General features: G+C 42.0%; 1 long non-coding RNA gene across 1 annotated transcript in view; it reads right to left on the reverse strand.

The window, feature by feature from the left end:
- LOC140340786 (uncharacterized) overlaps positions 1-2,165 on the reverse strand; it is a 3,740-nt gene extending 1,575 nt beyond the window's left edge. Inside the window, exons 1-2 of the long non-coding RNA XR_011922738.1 lie at positions 2,085-2,165; positions 686-857 (exon numbers count right to left, since the gene is read on the reverse strand). This is a non-coding gene — a long non-coding RNA (uncharacterized lncRNA). The remainder of the gene's footprint in view (positions 1-685; positions 858-2,084) is intronic.
- Between the last annotated feature and the right edge of the window lie 5,035 nt (positions 2,166-7,200).

Genomic DNA, 7,200 nt, shown 5'->3' on the forward strand with positions numbered 1-7,200 from the left:
CAGACACTGCCTGCCAAGAACACTTATGTGCCCCCTTAGCCATCTACCCTACTCGCCCTTTAAATGGTGGTTAATCCCCAAATTCAGTATTTTGTACCAATAAATATTTAGCAATGTAACAGGAAAGCTGGATAAGATACCTAGGAGCAGCTCCCAACTATTCCAGATTCAGCCATTACTATGACATTCCTTGGCAGGGGTTTCCTGATCCCCCAATCACCTCTTCTGTCGCCTTTACAAATTCCACAAACTTTTTAATTGTGTGAGATTATAAAAGGATAAATCTTGTATGAGAGGATTACACATGCCCATTAGTGAGGTTGGAGCTGGTATACAAAGCAAGGATGAACAAACGTGCCATGGTTCTGTCCCAGTCAAACCCCGGCTTCTATCTAATGTGGATGGCAAGGTAACACGGGATGAGAATCAAGCTTTGCCTGGTGGTCAGGGGAAGATAATGCCAGGTTACCATCAACTCCAGCCAATTTAAATTGTCACAATTTTTGTTTGCAGAAATGGCAAAACTGTGGGAGTCAAACTTAATCCCTTTACAGTATAGGAGGACAGCATGAAAAAATCCTAAAAAAATCCTATCTGCCTCTGTGGGAGGTTCTCACCATTCATGGAATTTGTGGGGCCACTTTGCAGGGGATGGACATAACAAGTGTAAGGGGCATTGGCATACCGTAGTAAATGATCCCTTTTGGAAAGGGAATTCAAAGTGCCTCTTCTCTTCTCCCCAGAAGTTGTCCTTCATCGAACTGCAGACTATATGGTTGTTGACTCCAGAAGGGTCAAAATGGGGACAAAAGTGCAGCAGCAAGTTTGCATGATCAGTTCCCAAACTTAAGGAAAACCTAGAAAGACAAATCAGCGTTTTATTTACTTTGTAACTCTGATAACTCTGATGTAGATAACTAGAGCTCTTCATTACTGGTAGGTACTTCTACACCTTTAACAACATTATATTTAGAAATCTCAGCAATTTGAGGATTTAAACCATAATAAAATTCAAGAAAAAAAAGGATTCTAAAATATGATCATGGAAATATGTTCCCATATAAATAAATATCTAAAGTGAACCTGTATCCAGGACATGGACGTTCAAATATTCACAGATATTGATCCCCGTAATTTTAGGCACAGAAGTAATTAATCTATGAATTCCATAAGGAAAGCACCCATAGGGCTCCTTCACACCCACAGAGTGGAACTGCATGGCTGGCAGCTCTGCACCTGGAAATTGCAAAGTGCATTGCAAGTAACCAGATCTGCATGCAATTGCAACACAAATCTTCATGCAACAACTGTGCAACCAAAGTGACCTTTGACTGCTGTAGCTGAATAAAATCAATTGTTCCTAAACTCTCCTATTCATTTGGATATGAGAGATTACGGCTGCACCCACAGAAGAAAAAAAGTAGCTCTTCAGAGGTTTGAAATGGTCTCGGGATTGTAGCCATATTGATAAACTTTCAACAAGTGAAACAAAAGTATAAGCACCAACAGTAAAACGGTCAGGACAAACTTTCATGGGTCACCCCCAGATCCCTGATCCAAGCAACAAAAAGAAAGGCACCCAGGTCCTTCAAGTATGGTCCATTAATCACTTTGGGCCTTCCATATTGATATTTGAAGGGGTAGCTGGGCTGAGGAGTCAATGCTAGGAGGGGCAGCAATGGTTGCTGAAACCTAAAGTGCAAGATAACGACTGAACAGCCCATCACCACCATGTGCTGTATGGTGTAACCAAGGACAGGTAAGGGGGGAATATATCAGAGTATAATTTTGTCCCAAATTTCAGGTAACAGCTGATGGTCGGCAAGTCATCAACACAAGTTTTCTCCAGGGTAAACATACTGCCATATGTGGACAGGGCAAGGTCTATACTGAAAGGGCTTTATGCAGAAAGACCCCTCATTCCAAACTATGGGAGAGGTGGGGTTGTCACCCTTTGCTAAATCTGCAAAGCACATTACTGTATATAGATTGTGCCGTGCACAGGGCTCACATGATTCCAAGGTATTGTATAGAATGAGATCAGACATATACAAGATATTGGACACACTCACATCCAAACTTACTCATTACAGGTTGGTGAAATGAAGCCATTCACCTCTATGGATTTGCCAAGGGGAACAAAAATGCTGTTCAAACTTGAGGCCTGTAGGAGAAATGCAAAAAATATATTACCCCATATCATGTATAAGGAAGAGGAGAGATGATTACCCCCAACATACCACAGAGGGTGACCATGGCAATCCCCAGTATAATAGAGAAGGAAATGATTATATGGTTAAAATGGAGGAGGACCCAGTACAAGAATTAATATTGAACATTTTTGGAACGCAGCTTTAAATGTAGTGATCTCACATAATGGAATAACCCACAAAAAGTGCAAAAATATCACATTCCAGAACAGAACCATTATATTTACTAAGCAGTACAGAAACCCCATACCCACCACTAATTTGTACCCATAACACTCATTAGCCAGCCCCTGCAGCTTCCATTGTTTCCAAACTCACAAATTCATCCATGCTGCTTCCCTTGCTGACACTTGTGAAGAGCGGCCCTTCCTCTTCCTCCTATATAGGACTGTCTGCTCAGGCTGCAACCAATCAGTAAGACGGGTGTAACCCCCACACCCAGCAATCACCGGACTGGAGATGGGGTTCCAGAACCATTTACTACCAGAGCAGTCATAGGAAGAACAAAATGATGATTATAGAGGACCTGTCACTGAGGGATGATGGAAGCCACCATTGCTGAAACCATTCTACAGAATAATATTTGCCTGGATGTAAAGACGCAGTAATTCAGAACAACCAGGACAACAATGGCAGCTTCCATCATCGGTCAGTGATGGATCATCCTGGTGCTTTATGGTACAAGTCATTAAATAACTACAAATTTCATTTTGTTTATTGGTGATATTAAACTACAACACATAACAATGGCAGCCATCAGAACACTGGGCTCGGTTTACGACTCTGGGAAGGTCAATAAGAACAATCACTCATACTGCAAATTGCTCATTCACCTTGTAGTAGATAGAAAACAAGCTGAACTCTTCAGGGGAAGTTTTGAAATAAAAAACAATAGCCATCTGATCAATAAATTTCCCAGCAATTTGTGATGGTGATCCAGTCCAAATGTATCGTCAGTCCAAAACTGGTGCAGCTGGATGTGACCAAGATCCCCCACATACATATATGTCCCATATACCATGGGTGTAAATGTGGTATAAACATATATGAAGCCCCGGGATTGTGTGATGGGAATCCTGCGGGACTACAAATGCTGGAATGGGCAGCACTCCGGGTATTAGTTATGTGTAGTCCCTGTTTAGTGCCTTCTTGGTAGGTAGCAGGTAAACCTAAAGACCTCAAAACTAAATGTGGGTGATAAAGTAAAAGTTCCCCTGCATCATCAATGGTGTACTTGGCTGTCTTTAAGTACCTGAGGGGTTACTCAGCCCCATTCTGGGTGAGATTGGCCAACTAATACCCCTGTTACCCCTCTGATTTACCTACATGAATGACACCTATGATGATCAAATATGGCATGACAAGGCTGGAATTTAACTTTGATATCTGTGTTACTTTAGTTACTGAAAGTGACAGCCAAGGACAACATTACTGTTGGTACAATGGAACTAAGGGAAACATTACATAAAGACTCACATTCACCTTTTAGTAATATACAGTGCAGCTTTGTCACCGCATATTAAGGGACTCCGACTGTCAGTGTGTCATTGGATAAGGATCCCCAACACAGGGGTGACAAGTTGAATTTGTAATTTTTGTTAGGAACAAGAGGGCAATAGATGAGAAGACGTAAGCTGTTTGACCTATTTCCGCAGATGATGGAAGATTCTGGCAAATGTAGTTCCTTGGTAGGGCACACTGGAACTTGTGAAGGGCCTGCTGGGACAATTTTTATGGCAGGCCATTCTGGGTCTTGTTATTTTATTTACATGAACATGTAGTGACCTGTAGTTATTTTATCAGATGTTGGGTCTTGTATTCTTTTTTTGGCCATTCTGTGTTCTCCTCTATCAGGAGGGTTCATTAATCTCCACCAAGATGAACTGGAGGCAGCTGTAGGCATTGTGTGACCCAAGTGTGGTGAAGAAGTGAAGGTCTAGCGTAAATCTCCTCTCCCAGCTCTGAAGGTTCTTACTAAGGGTGGCGATAGATATAGAAGTGCTTAGAACCTTGTCCATTAAAGTCTTCTTGTTGTTGATTTGGGCTACCAGCCCCCACTCACATTGGAGTTCAAAGTCTGCCCTGCAGCGAAGCAAAACGCATGATTTAGACAGAAAACTGATTAACATTGTGCACATTGTACAGATCTGTGTAGAACCTGGACATACCCTGGTGCTGGAGTAACGTCAACCTGGGCCACCCACTCAAGATGACTAAAGACTCCAATCCCGAAAGAGGAAGATGGTGCCAGGTGGTGTGGTGGTAATGAAGAGAGGTGGTGTTGGGTTTTGTATCTATAATGGATGCACAGTGTGTGTCATGTTCATTATCTGTGATTTGTGTTGCTCATGTATGTCTCTGTTCACTTCTGGACCTGTTTGGCCAAATACATTTCAATGTTTGAATGATTCCTACAGCTGCACAGCCATGGGAATCCTTCTGTCATTGTGGGATCCCTGGGCACTAGAGGTTAAATGAGGACAAGTCTCCCCATTCATTCACCTCTAGTGCTCTGTGATTGGCTGGGGAAAAGAAAATCCTGATGGCGCTTGAGCTGTCATCAGGGTTTACCTTCCCTCAGCCAATCACAGAGCACTGGAGGTGATGAATTTTTCTATCCAGGAACACAGGACTCCTGGAATGAAGAAATACAAACTCTGATGTTCAGATTTGGCACAGAGCTGTATTTTACAGCTGCCATTGACAGTATAGCACAGTTGTGCCAATTCTGCCAGCAGGTTGTGACAGCTTTCATACTCCCTGGCCAGATTCACTGAGGCTGAAAGTTTATTATTGGGACCTTCCTGCATAGTAAAATGGGCAGAGAGCTTGTGTACCACCACCACCTCTCCACTCTATAAAAACCATGTAACCCCCCCTTACCTTTTGGAAAAACCAGATCCGGCTTGCCCCAAAAGCCGGCAGGGGCCATGATGGGGGCAGGGGGCTCTTCCCCTCAATCTCACCCTGATAGGAGGGGCATATTTGGAATACCAAAGCCCTATTTTCTAAGGTACCTGCAGATATCCACCCCCTCACCCTGGGAATTGACTACCAGGGTACATAACATCAGTTTTCTATATGTCCATAAAAGATTAATAATTTATGGAAAGACACCACGCAATCAAATAGAATGCATTATTATCTGTTTTATCAAATACCTTTGCAGGGTCAGGCAATGTCCAAACAGAAACACAATCATCGATCCAATATCAGCCGTTCTTTGCTGCACAATGAAAGGAGCAGTGCTGTTGGTGATTGTCATTTGTCTACATTTATAAAACAGCTATTCCTGCCCGTACTTTAGCAGAACAGGAAGTTAGGCACCTGTGGGACAGTAAGTGGAATCCATTGGATGGGTTGCAATTGAATTTGAGTCAATACACTTTGAGCTCATTTATATAAGGAAACACTCTAACATTACCCCCACCACTTACAAATGGAATCACTCTTCCAAATTCATGTCTTCATTTTTATTGGTCAGGCTTCATCATCTTGCTAGTTGTAAGACATCATGGAATCTACCTGCCATCACTGCTCATTCATGACCCTGCTGAAACACATTACTTGTTCACATATTTAGAGATTATTGGAGGCACAGTGCCATTCCAGAAATCTCATCACCTTTCATCCTAATTATATTTGGCAAAAAAACCACATTGCTCCAAAAATAGATGGGTACACTCCACTTGTTGCACACGTCCTACCTTGGAATAAAAAAACAGCAACGCCTCATTGGCTGGATTGGTTTTGCCTGAAATGCAGTCATAACTTTTTGAGGACAGATTTACTATGTGTCATAGTTGTAAGTAGTGTTGGTCGAATATCTCACTATTCGATTCCACAGCTATTCGATCGAATAGTGAGAAATTCTTCGGGTGAAGGTTGAAGTTAATGGTACAAGAATTCTGTTTTTTTTAGGGTCTTTAAAGGGCTGCAAGAGCAATTAGATTTACTAGTTGTATGTGTTCATGGATAGAGTTTCTCTATCCAAGAACTATAGGTGATGAATGGGGTCCCCATTCATCACCTGTAGTGACCAGTGTTCTTGGATAGAGAACCTCTATCCAAGAATACATAGTAGTAGCACAGCACAGTAACAGCAATTAGATTGCTCTTGCAGCCCTTTACTAGTTGTATGTGTTGTTGGATAGAGTTTCTCTATCCAACAACACCTAGTACAGCTCTGCAGCAGCGATCGCTGTTGCCGCGCGGTGCTACCACTATGTGTTCTTGGATAGAGATTCTCTATCCAAGAATACAGGGCATTACAGGTGATGAATGGGGACTTCATTCATCACCTATAGTGCCCAAAGATCGTAGTGGAACTGCAGAGGTAATCTGCAATTCAGCTCCATTGTGACGTCACGTGGGAAACTGAACCTCAGATTACCTCTGCAGTTCCACTACGATCTTTGGGCACTATAGGTGATGAATGGGGACTTGTCCCCATTCATCACCTGTAATGCCCTGTATTCTTGGATAGAGAAACTCTATGCAAGAATATATAGTAGTATCGCACAGCGCGGCGCATTCGAACAGCCATATTCGGGTGGAATATAAGGACAACCCGAATTCGAACACCACCACTAGTTGTAAGTGACAAGGGTGATTGTCTAGTTTGGTTATCCCAACACTTACAGGAGTGAAACTTCAAGAGTTCACCTAAACCCTGTAAATCCTAAATGACTGGAGACATCCTAATGGACCTACTGAATTACTTACATTATCACAATGCTGTACACAAGAATACATGCTTCTGTTGAGGTAGAACACATTTGACAAGTGAAGAAATTGTAAGATCCACAGTGAGTATTTATCATTTTAGACATGATTAGCCATTTCCAATTTTTTCCATTTTACACCTATTACCAATAGATATTATATTACTCTTTATTCCCTTGCCTATACAGCTTGGCTAATGTTTAATGTTTCTTTACATAATGCTTGTTTTGCTGTCCCCACCGAGATGAATGGAAATATACAAATA

This window comes from Pyxicephalus adspersus, chromosome 1, assembly GCF_032062135.1.
Source record: "Pyxicephalus adspersus chromosome 1, UCB_Pads_2.0, whole genome shotgun sequence".
NCBI classification, from domain to species: domain Eukaryota; kingdom Metazoa; phylum Chordata; class Amphibia; order Anura; family Pyxicephalidae; genus Pyxicephalus; species Pyxicephalus adspersus.